This window comes from Macaca nemestrina, chromosome 7 (genome assembly GCF_043159975.1).
Source record: "Macaca nemestrina isolate mMacNem1 chromosome 7, mMacNem.hap1, whole genome shotgun sequence".
In the NCBI taxonomy this organism is placed as follows: Eukaryota; Metazoa; Chordata; class Mammalia; order Primates; family Cercopithecidae; genus Macaca; species Macaca nemestrina.
The window spans coordinates 125,842,346-125,855,226 of NC_092131.1; the positions used below are offsets into that span (position 1 = coordinate 125,842,346).

At 43.7% G+C, this 12,881-nt stretch overlaps 1 long non-coding RNA gene across 12 annotated transcripts in view; it reads left to right on the forward strand.

The window, feature by feature from the left end:
• The window catches only part of LOC105491000 (uncharacterized), a 37,886-nt gene that overhangs the window by 20,981 nt on the left and 4,024 nt on the right, over positions 1–12,881 (forward strand). For all 12 annotated transcript variants that reach the window (XR_011626347.1, XR_011626344.1, XR_011626341.1 and 9 more), the window contains one exon: positions 6,343–6,522. This is a non-coding gene — a long non-coding RNA (uncharacterized lncRNA). The remainder of the gene's footprint in view (positions 1–6,342; positions 6,523–12,881) is intronic.

The window sequence follows — 12,881 nt, forward strand, 5'->3', positions numbered from 1 at the left end:
TTCACTAATAACCAGTGAGACCTAGCAAAGAGGTCACATAAATTTCTGTCAGATTTGTGGGAATCCCAGGGCAGGCCTCACTGCCAGAATCGGTCGGGGGACATGAGTGGAGGGCTGAGAACATCATTTCTATAAGTACAGTGGAGATGAAATCTGGAAGACATTGCAAAGGAAGGGGCAGGAGACTCATCTTCCCAGGAAAGCCGTGGGATCGTTGGCATTACGTGTGTCTGTTGATAATCCTTATTTGTCAGTACATGACGTAACACTGTCTACATGTTTAGAAAAGAGCAAAAATATGTTGAAAAATCTGATGGAATGATTGAGACACAAGGAAGAAGATCTAAACTCATCAAATTTAGGATGGAGATGACTGTGAGTTAAGAATTTATAGGGGGCTGGGCGTAGTAGGTTATGCTTGGAATCCCAGCACTTTAGGAGGCTGAGGTGGGAGAATCACTTGAGGCTAGGAGTTTGAGACCAGCCTGGGCAACGTAGTGAGACCCTTTCTCTTAAAAAAAAAAAAAAAATTAGCTGAGCTTGGTGGTGCACACTCGTAGTACCGGCTACTCAGCGGGCTGAGGAGGCAGGATGACTTGAGTCCAGGAGTTGGAGGCCGTAGTGAGCTATGATTGTGCCACTGTGCTCCAGCCTGGGTGACAGAGTGAGACCCTATGTCTGAAAAAATAATAATAATTTTTAGAGTCTAATATTGTCCCGAAGAAGAGCCTGACTTTCTGATGGACATGGATATTCTGGACTCCCTGAAGGTGTGGTGGAGCGTGGGGAGTAGGTGCTCATCAGCACCACCAGGGTCTCTGTTAAGCAGAATACTGTGTATGGGTATCAATCCCTGCAGGGGAATTCTGTGTACTTATTAATCCCAGGGGAGAACTCTAAACACTCACCAACGTCTACTACTACTAAGGTTCCTAGATCTAGCAGTTTTCTAGATCTAGCAGGAGGTTTTGCCCAAACCCAGCTGCCAGTGTTGGTGAGACACGGCACTTGGGCAGCATGTCAGGCAAAGCAACTTACTACTCCCAGACAGGCAGCAAGGGCCAACAGAAGTCTAGGATCCATGATGTGCTGGCCCCCAAGGCTCAGGGAGGCTGCCCACAGTAGATGCTGACTTATCTGTATGTGCCCTACTTTGCACCTGATATAGTTTGGATATTTGTCCCCTCCAAATCTCATGTTGAAATGTGATCCCCAGTGTTGGAGGTGGGGCCTAGTGGGAGGTGTTAGGGTCATGGGGGCAGAGCTCCCATGAATGGCTTCGTGTCCTCCCCATGGTAATGAGTGAGTTCTCACGCTATTAGTTCACATGAGATCTGGTTGTTTAAAAGAACCTGGCGCCTTCTCCTTTCTCTCTTGCTCCTCTTATGTCATGTGACATGCTGGCTCCCCTTTTGCCTTCTATGAGTGGAAGCTTCCTGAGGACCTCACCAGAAGCTGAGAAGATGCAGGTGCCATGCTTCTTGCACAGCCTGCAAAACCATAAAACAAATGAACCACTTTTCTGTATAAATTACCCAGATATTCCTTTATAGCAACACAAACTGGACTAATAAAGCACCACAGCTGAGGCACCCTGAAAGCATTCTGCTCTGGTTTTATACCTCAGAGGCCACTTGGGTTGCTGAGCCAAGCAGTGCAGGCTCTTCTAGGAATGACAGAGACGAAGCCTGGAGTATTCTGGGCATTTCCTCCTCATCTCAGCACGTTGCATTCTCCATACATTCTGCCCAAGAATTGCAAGCAAGAGAGAGTCAGCCAAGGCTGTTTGGGGACTTGTCCTCCTGTCTGGTTGAAGGATCCTTCAGCACCAGCTGCCTCTCTCTCCGGCTCCATGTTCAGTCTGCTACTTTCTGATTATTACTCCAGGTTGGAGGGATGGCCCATGGACAACCCTTTTCTCATCACTGGGAGGGCATGTTCCCCATTGAAACTTAATCCACTGAGTTGAGACTCAGTCAGTATCATGTGCGTTTAGGTTGTGGGAGCCAGTTTTCAGCACCAAACTCTCTCCAAGGTGTGATATTCAAACTCCTGGCTGAAATAACACATATAATGGCTTAGCACTGTGCCCAACAGACTCTAGGTGTTTGGTGAGCAACGGTTGTTATTAACTCTAGATGCCAAAGCCTGTTGAAATATGTGTAATTGAGAAATCAGTAAGAATGAAATCCAATTTTAAAACTTTCAGGCCAGGCGCGGTGGCTCACACCTGTAATTCCAGCACTTTGGGAGGCCAAGACAGGTGGATCACATGAGGTCAGGAGTTCAAGACCAGCCTGACCAACATGGTGAAACCTCCATCTCTACTAAAAATACAAAAATTAGCCAGGCATGGTGGCACATGCATGTAATTCCAGCTACTCAGAAGGCTGAGACAGGAGAATTGTTTGAACCTGGGAGGCGGAGGTTGCAGTGTGCTGAGATCACGCCACTGCACTCCAGTCTGGGCGACAAAGCAAGACTGTCTCAAAAAAACAAAACAAAACAAAAAATTTCCAATAGTTTGTGCTTCTATAACATGTCATTAACAGCCCACATGGGAATTTGAGAAATATTGTTATTCGCATCCGAGAGGGATGTAACTGGAAGCTGTGAAGATTAACATCTGAGGGCACAGAGAACAAGCTCAAGTTTACTGTTATGTAGCCCTCCTCCTAGTTCCTGTGTCCCATTGGAGGTGCCCTGAAATCTTTTTTTTCTCTAGTCTGTGATCCACCCACCATTTAGGTCTGTATGTGTCCATTTTAAATAAAAATTGCATTCCCACTATGTAATTTCCCCATTGAAAAGCTGGGGCACACAAAGCCCTGTTGATCTCATCAAATCCTGATTAGTGGCCCTGCTTCTTGCAACTCATGGAAGAAGACATTTAAAATGAAGTCCTCGTTTATACATATATATATATTTTTTACATTGTTCCTGCTTTCCAATCAGTTTAGGTATAGGATTTTATTGATTTGAGTGGGCATTTATTTGGATGTTAGTAATTAGAGGATTCCACAAAACGGGAGAATACCCAGAAACATACTCATCCTAGACTCTTAACTGTCCTTGCCCTCCCATCCAAGCTTCTCAGATTGACTCCTTCTAATGTGTCAAGATTAAACCAAAACCTTACCTACTGAGAACAAAAATAGTTATTAAGGAGCTGAAGCACATCTTTAAACAAGTTCTGAAGATTACCTTCATTGGGCTTAGTTTACACCCCAGGGTAAAAGTAGGGTCTGATCTTTGTTCCCACCTGAAATATTCATCCATGGCTACATGAACGAAGCGGGTGGCAAGACCAGTTCTGTTGTTTAGATAAGGGTTTCCAAAATAATTGTACTGTTTAAATAACACAGCTTTATGGTCACAGGAAGTCATTCTTAAATTTAAATTTATATATAAATTCCTTTTGCGGAGAGGCTCATTTAAGACAATAAGAGAACTTTAGATAAAGTTAGGTAGAGGAAAGAGAAATAGAAATACAAGTATAAGAAGAAAAATGAAGAAAAGCAAGACCTTAATGATTTGTATAATTGGACAATGGTAGGGAACAGAGTGCTATGATATTTACATTCCATTGACTATTCTAAAAATGCTGTTAGAATTTTGTTTTAAAGTCAATATTTATTTTTTATTTATTTCATTTTTTGAGTCAGAGTCTCACTCTGTCATCTAGGCTGGAGTGGTGCTTGGATTACAGGCATGAGCCACCATGCCCGGCCTAAAGTCAATATTTAGAAGATACTGCAAATTATACCCTTAACAACTATTTAATCTTACAGAACTTGTCGTTATCAATCTAGCAATGTGTGTCTGTGAGACAGAGGAGGGTGGGGAGGGGACACATAGGTTTCTAAAACTCTTTTGGAGGTACCTGAGCCAAAAAAATGTTTGGCAACAGCCATTGTGGGATTTGGAGGCTTAAGTGGCAGAATCTGTCCTCACTTCCCTAAATCTGCGTCCTGTAGTACAGTAGCCACTAGACATATGTGACTGTTGAGTGCCTGGGACACGGTTAGTCTAAAGGAGATGTGCAGTAAGTATAAAATGTATACCAGGTTTCAAAAACTTCACATTGGCTGGGCGTGGTGGCTCACGCCTGTAATCCCAGCACTTTGGGAGGCCAAGGCGGGCGGATCATGAGGCCGGGAGTTCAAGACCAGCCTGGGCAACATGGCAAAACCCCACCTCTACTAAAAATACAGAAATCAGCTGGGCGTGGTGGCAGGCGCCTGTAACCCCAGCTGCTCGGGAGGCTGAGGCAGGAGAATCGCTTGAACCTGGGAGGCGGACGTTGCAGTGAGCCGAGATCACACCACTGTACTCCAGCCTGGGTGACAAGAGCAAAAATGTTTTAAAAAAACAAACAAACAAACAAACAAACAAAAACTTTGCATTAAAGGAAAAAGAATGTAAAATATCTCAAATAGTTTTTATATTGGTTACATATTAAATTATAGTATTTTGGACATATCAAGTTAAATAAAACATATTATCAAAATTAATGTCACCTGTTTCTTTTGTATGTGGCTCCTAGAAAATTTTAAAGTACATATCCATATGTGGTTGCATTTTTGATTTCATGTGATATTTCTATTGAACAGACCTCAGAAATCCCTGTAGCTCTTCAAGATTTTTGCAATATCTGCTATTACTGATGGCAATATTATGAAATCATTATTTTTCACTTTATATTGACTGACATTTTAAAGTTATTTTAAAAGGAAGCTATAGATCATGGGTTTAATATATTAGCTCAAATTGTTAATACACATTAAATATATAACTCTTGAAATTTAAAAAAGTCTCTCCCTCAGCATACCTCTGAAACCATGTTATGTTGCAGTAATAACAGGGCAACTATACACTGGGAAACGTTGCCCTGAACTGAGGAAGAGGGATTTAAAGGGAATTTCCTTGGGTGGTGGAAGCTCTTGGCCCACTCTGGCCACCAGAGGACTGGCCACCAAGAGCCATGGCCTTGGGAGCAGCTGTGAGACAGTAGAATCGGAACTTCAGAGGAGGGATGAAATTGCCTGCCTTAGGGAGACTCTAAGACAACTCTAAGAAACATTGGCATAGACAACAAGCATCTCAGTGGCAATCAGATGGACTGAATAATAAAGATCGTTCTCTGTTTTCCATACATCCCAAAAGCAGCGCCCCAACTCCCCAAAGGAAAGATTGCCCCACCCTGACATATAGGGTTTGAAGTCAGGTTAAATTTGATTTAGAAAAATAATATGAGTCTTACCCCCAGGATTGTGCAATAAAATTCAGACCCCTTAAACATGTCTGCAACATGGGTGCCATGATCCCCATATAGATATCAATGAAGCTCAGATGTCCTAAGTGACTTCCCCAATGTCATTATAGTTAACAAATGACAGCCAGCTGGCTCCAAACCTGGAAGCCTTGTTATACCCATTTTACAGTAGGGCACCATGGACACAACAGAGATATGGCCCTGCCCTCCACACCTGTCTGTTCACTTACTTCATGTCAGTGAAACTTGGGAGGTGTGGTGCCAATCTAATTGGGACCCCAAGGCAAAAGGCCTTGGTAAATATATCTAAGTAATAATATTATGATGATCATAGCAAAATAATCATTCCTTGTTCTTCTCTTTCCTCAAAATTGACTTTAATACAAAACAAGAGCAAGCCTTTCATCTAAGGAGCATAAAAAGGCTAAAGGGAGTTTGTGTGGCTGCACCTGTCCACTTACTTAGTGTCAGTGAAACATGGGAGGTGTGGTGCCAATCTAATTGGGACCCCAAGTATTTTCCGCTATTATGTATTAGGAAAACACCAGAAAATATTTTCACTGCAAACATAAATCTATCTAAGGCTATGTTCAGCATCCTTCTGTTCGCCACAAATACATTTCTTATTTGTTTAAATTTAATATTTATAGAGACAGGGTGTCACTATGTTGCTCAGGCTGGTATCAAATTGCTAGCTTCAAGGGATCCTCCCAACTCAGCCTCTCAAAGTTCTGGGACTACAGGTGTGAGCCATCACGCTCAGCCATTTATTTTAGTTTAATATTTTCCTCTGACCACAAAGATGTGATCATTTGGCAGCTGTGGTGACAAGAGCCCAGGCCGAAATCTGACAGACCTGACTTACAAATTCTAGCTCTGCCCTTTACTGTGTGACTTTGGGGAAATATGTCACCTCTCTGGGCTGCAATTTCCTCATTTGTAAAAAGGGAAAAGTTGTTTTAAAATTTAGAAATAATGTCTGCAAAAGGCCTTGGTAAATATATCTAAGTAATAATATTATGATGATCATAGCAAATAATCATTCCTTGTTCTTCTCTTTCCTCAAGATCAACTTTAATACAAAACAAGAGCAAGCCTTTCATCTAAGGAGCATAAAAAAGCTAAATGGAGTTTGTGTGGCTGCACCTGTCTGTTCACTTACTTAATGTCACCATTTTCCTAGAATCAATATGATTATTCACCTGTGGACATAGTTTCCTAGCAACACACATCTTGAACCAATTCAGGTAAATTTCCTCTATCACTTATAGTCACCTGGCTTCTGCATCAAGTGGCTCTTCGCAGGCCTCCATGAATATTAGTATTATGCCTGCTTAAGGGAAATGAGCAAATGTTAAGCTTACACACCACCTTTCTCTTGGGATTTTATGATACGAAGCAAAGAGCCATCAGCTGAGGCTGCCACAGTCTCTCTGAAGGCTGTTGGGTGGTCACAAAGCCTTGAAAACAGAGCAGAACAGATTTATCTTCAGGGTTTCCTGATCGTGAAGGAAAGGAGTAGTCCTTATTCAACAATCATTGTTAATGATCAGGAGATAGACCCAGGAAATAATCTGATTGTCCTACACAAGGGTCTAACCTGGTCTTCCCACTGAGAGCAGGCTGGCAAGCACCTTTAAGGCAAACGACAGTCAAGTTATTGCCAAACCTCTTAGCAAATAATGTATGATTTTTCCATGTTTTAAGTGTAAATATTATTTATTTTAAATTCCCTTTATCCTTCCAAGACTGATTAAAAGAAAAAGTTTTGTTGTTTGAATGCCTACAGGCAGGACATTCACTTTGATATTCATTCAGTGGGTTTTTGTGGTTGCTAATCATATGTTCAACAATGATGTACCACTTTTAATTAGAAAAGTCATGACAATTGGCCAGGCGTGGTGGCTCACATCTGTAATCCCAGCACTTTGGGAGGCTGAGGCAGGCGGATCACCTGAGGTTAGGAGTTCAAGACCAGCCTGGCCAATATGGTGAAACCCTGTCTCTACTAAAAATACAAAAATTAGCCGGCATGGTGGCGGGCGCCTGTAATCCCAGCTACTCGGGAGGCTGAGACAGGAGAAGTGCTTGAACCGGGAAGCAGAGGTTGCAGTGAGCCTAGCTGGCATCATTGCACTCCAGCCTGGGCAACAAGAGCAAAACTCTACCTCAAGAAAACAAAAAAGGGCTGGGCACGGTGGCTCAAGCCTGTAATCCTAGCACTTTGGGAGGCTAAAGTGGGTGGATCGCCTGAGCTCAATAGTTCAAGACCAGCCTGGGCAACACAGTGAAACCTCATCTCGACTAAAATACAAAAAATTAGCTGGACATGGCGGCATGCACCTGTAGTCTCAGCTACTCGGGAGGCTGAGGCAGGAGAATTGCTTGAACCTGGGAGGCGGAGGTTGTAATGAGCCAAGATTGCACCACTGCACTCCAGCCTGGGTGACAGAGCAAGACTCCGTCAAAAAAAAAAAAAGGAAAATAAAAATTAGCGGGACCTGGGGGTGCACACCTGTAATCCCAGCTACTCAAGAGGCTGAGGCAGGAGAATTGCTTGAACCCGGGAGGCAGAGGTTGCAGTGAACTAAAATCGCACCACCGTACTCTGCCTGGGTGACAGAGCAAGACTCCATCTCAAAAACAAAACAAAACAAAACAAAACAATTTGACATTGGTACAATCCATAGAATGTATTCATATTTTACCAGTATAGGCTCATTTGTGTGATATGTGTGTGTGTGTGTGTGTGTGTGTGTGTACAGTTCTATGCAATTTTATTACATGTGTAGCCTTGCAAAACTACTCCCTTAATCAAGATACTCAAACTGGACCATCACCATGGGTCTCCCACTTGCCATTATTTTATAGCCACATCTCTTCCCTTTTCGTCGTTTTTTTTGAACTTACATCTTTCTTTCTTTCTTTCTCTTTCTTTCTTTCTTTCTTTCTCTTTCTTTCTTTCTCTCTCTCTCTCTCTCTCTTTCTTTCGTTCTTTCTTTCTTTTTGTTTTGTTTTGTTTTTTTTATAAAGACAAGGGTCTGGCTAGGCGCCGGGGCTCACACCTGTAATCCTGGCACTTTGGGAGGCCGAGGCAGATGGATTGTTTGAGGTCAGGAGTTCAAGACCAGCCTGGCCAACATGGCGAAACTGTCTCTACTAAAAATACAAAAATTAGCCAGGCAGTAAGGCTCGGCGGGAGGCTGAGACAGGAGAATTGCTTCAGCCTGGGAGGTGGAGATTGCCCTGATTGCCCCGGGAGCCGAGATTGCACCACTGCACTCCAGTCTGGGCAATAGAGTGAGACCCCGTCAACAAACAAACAAACAGACAAACGACAATGTCTCACTCTGTTGCCCAGGTTGGAATGCAGTAGCATGATCAGGGCTCACTGCAGCCTCAACCCTCTGAACTCAAGCAATCCTTCCACCTTAACCTCCCAAGTAGCTGGGACTACAGACATGTGCCACCACATCTGGCTACTTTTTCCATTTTTGGTAGAGATGGGGGTCTCATTATGTTGCCCAGGTTGGTCTCAAACTCCAGGGATGAAGTGATCCTCCCACATTGGCCTCCCAAAGTGCTGGGATTACAGGCCTGAGCCACTGCCCCCAGCCTGCGAGTATTTTTAAATTAACTGAAACACACACTTTATCATATAACCCAACAGTCTCACTCATGGCTATTTACCCAGGATAAATGAAAGCATAGCTTCACACTAAGACTTGAATGTGAAAGTTTTTAGAAGTTTTATTCATAATTACCCAAAACTGGAACAACCCAAATGCCCATCTAATAGGAAATGGGTAAACAAATTGTGATGCATCTATACAATGGAATACTATTCACAACAAAAGGGAATGAAGTACTGATACGTGCAACAACGTGAATGAATCTCAAATGTGTTAAAATGAGGAAAGCAAGGTGCAAAAGACCTCATGAGTGATTCCATTTATATGATACTTCTAAAAAGTCACAGCTACAGAAATCAGATCAGTGGTTGCCAGGCACCAGGGTTGGGAAGAAGATTAATTACAAAGGAGCGTCCTGAAGGAATATTGGGGACTGATGCTTATGTTCTCTATCTCAGTTGTGGTGGTTCTTACACAAATATATACATTTGTCAAAAACTGATCAAAGTATACATCTAAATTTTACTATATGTAGATTTTACCTTAACCTGGATTTAAAAAATAAGTATGATAGACAAAGGTCCTTTTTGGTAGCTTACACAGCATTCTTGTGTTCAGCAGTGCAAAGTGGGCATAACTGCAGTATAAAGTCAACATTTCTTTTTTTTTTTTTTTTTTTTTGAGACAGAGTCTCGCTCTGTCACCCAGGCTGGAGTGCAGTGGCCGGATCTCAGCTCACTACAAGCTCTGCTTCCCAGGTTTACGCCATTCTCCTGCCTCAGCCTCCCAAATAGCTGGGACTACAGGGCGCCCGCCACCTCGCCCGGCTAGTTTTTTGTATTTTTAGTAGAGACGGGGTTTCACCGTGTTAGCCAGGCTGGTCTCGATCTCCTGACCTCGTGATCCGCCCGTCTCGGCCTCCCAAAGTGCTGGGATTACAGGCTTGAGCCACCGTGCCCGGCCTAAAGTCAACATTTCATAGAGTTGCAGAACTACAAAGTCAATGAGTGGTCAGGCAAGGCAGGTCTGCTACACTAAGGTCAGGGCCCTAGTTGAGAAAAGCTGGGACCCTGAAACATGGGATAAGGACATCTGGGTGAAGGACCCCTGAAGACTGTGGCTCTGCAAACTCCCAAGCCCTTAGAGGCTGCAGAAGTGCCTCACCCCACAACAAGTTGAGACCTTTGCCCAGGAAGGAGGACACTGCAGAGGCCTCTTTTCTTCAATACAACAAGTGTCCCCTCAGAATACTATCTCTTCTCCTGGTGCCAGATGGATAAACAGACCTAAACCCCAGCATACCACTTCCAAGGACATGCTGTGACTGATCATGGAAGAAAAAGATCACATCCCAAAACAGCTAGAAGAATTAGCCACCATGGACTGGCAGAAGCCAAGGGAAGAACTCCTGGGATTTCATGTTGAGGGTGTTACATCAAAGAGGCCAGAATATAAGACTGGATGAGCAAGACTTCATAGTCTTGGGACACTGTCTTAGGACACTGGATTTAACACCGTGTCTCTTAGGAGATAGGCAGATTCATGTCTGTGTGGTTCTTGGAAGCACGAAGAAAGTGATGACCCTACAGAAAGCATTCTCCAAGGAAGAGGCACTGAATAAGCAAGTAGGCAAAAATGACCTGGGCAGCCAGTGTTATCCAGCCTTTGTCATTAGTTGCCCCAGAATTAAGCTGCCACAGAATGAATGAAGCTGCCACAGAAGCAGAGCTGGGCCCAACAGCATGAACTCCCATGATCTAGCTATGGCTGCCTCTGAACATCCAATCTTCCAGCAATAGATCCCAACGCTGACCCTCCTATATGGCGCTATCTCCTGAGGAGACCAAATTGCCACTTGGTGACAAATTGACTACATTGGTTCCCTTTCCTCATTGGAGGGCCAGTGATTAATTCTTATTGGAATAGATAGCTATACTGGTAAAAGTCTGCATTTCTTGCCCACGGAGCCTCAGCCTGCTAAGCTCCCTATTTGGAAGCTTATGGAATATCTGATCCACAGGCATGGAATCCCACACAACTTAACATCCAACAGGAGACGCACTTCACACTAAAGGAAGCCCATGTCCACAGGGCCAACTTGTTGTACCACAACCATCCAGAAGCAGCCAGCCTGAAAGAGCACTGCAATAACCTTCTTACTGCCCAACTTCAGTGCCAGCCCAGACACAATATTCTGTAAGAGCGGGTGTCATCCTCCAGGATGCAGCATATACACTGAATCAAAGACCTGGGGAGGCCTGTCCTCACGCATGCAGCTGTGTCTCCAGTGAGAAGAATGCATGGACCCAGGAACCAAGGGGCAGGAGCAGGAGTGCCTTCCTTTCTACCATCTTCTCATCCCTTCTAATGACTCAAAGGGGACATTTTCACTTCCTGGCTGCACAACTGTGGTCTCTGTAGGGTTAGAGCTCCCGGTCCTCAAAGTGGGTGCGCTCTAGCCAGGGAGCAAATCCAGAGTTCCATTGAACACAAGGTTAAGGCAGCCTTCCAGGGCACCTTGGGCTCTTTGTCTCCAGAGACCAGCAAGTGAGAAGAGAAGTCACCATCCTGGCAGGAGTAATTTATCTTGATCAGCAAGCGAAGGTAAGAACATTTTTATACAATGGGCAGAGGCATGGTGTACATATGGAACTCAGGTGACCTACTTGGGTACCTCTTAGTATTCCCATACCCACCTGTACTGTGAAGGGACCCCTTTGTATAGCAACTTTGGCCAGAGATTACTCACGACTCAGCCCCTACAGTAATGTGGTCTGGAACACGTCACCAAGTAAGCATCCAAAACTTGCAGAGGTCATAGCCAAGGGTAAAGGGCATTAGAATACACAGTGGAGAAGAGAGGAAATGAGTGCCAGTTGCAACTCCAAAACTAACCACGGTGATGGGGGTTGAGGTTCATCTGACCTCCCTCTTCCGAGCTTCTCCCCAGGAAGCAAAGCTCACAGTAACTGTGAAGGAGCAGCTCCCTGATCATGCATGGAAAAGTAGTTCACATGGGGTGAGCTGCAGAGTTGGTTCTGATTATGCTACTAAAATTAAAAGCAAAATTTAATGTTCCTCCACATTTTCATGCCAAGAACACTTAAATTATTAAAATTTGGGGAAAAAGTCCATTTACAGAAATATAATCATTTATACTTTAGCAAAGGCACTGTCCCACAAAGTGGGTGCATATGTAACACATCTGCTCAAGAACTTTCCAAAACATCCCCAAACAAACAGGTTTTAATCTATTTCTTCAGGTCTCATCAAGTTTTCCTATTTCTACAACTCCTGATTCTAAAACATACATATCAATTTTTCAACCCCAACCCTATAACATGTTAAAAAAATTTAAGTTTTCACCTATTGAAAAGGAAACTACTGTTATATAAAACACAAATAACTGGACAGTTTTGGAGGGGCTTGTGTCATTATATGTAAATGGTTTCAAGTATTTTAATTTCATCCATGATCAGACTTTATGCCAATAGAGAGTAAGGTCTGTGCCTTATATTTCTTGTATCCCTCTGGGCCCCAGGAACTCTACCTGGGCTTAACAAGTTTCAGGCTGGGCACAGTGGCTCATGCCTGTAATCCTAGCACTTTGGGAGCTGAGATGGGTGGATCACCTGAGGTCAGGAGTTCAAGACCAGCCTTACCAACATGGTGAAACCCTGTCTCTACTAAAAATACAAAAAATGAGCTTGCTGTGATGGCAGGCACCTGTAGTCCCAGCTAGTCAGGAGGCTGAGGCAGGAGAAGGCTTGAACCCGGGAGGTGGAGTTTGCAGTGAGCCGAGATCACACCACTGCACTCCAACCTGGGTGACAGAGCAAGACTCTGTCTCAAAAAAAAAAAAGTTCAGTAAACAACTAATTTATTTAATCTCTCTCCATCCTCTCCTTTCTTCTACCACGACACTAGGATAATAGCCATTATACCTCTTAAGGCCAATTCATTTTTTTTTTCTT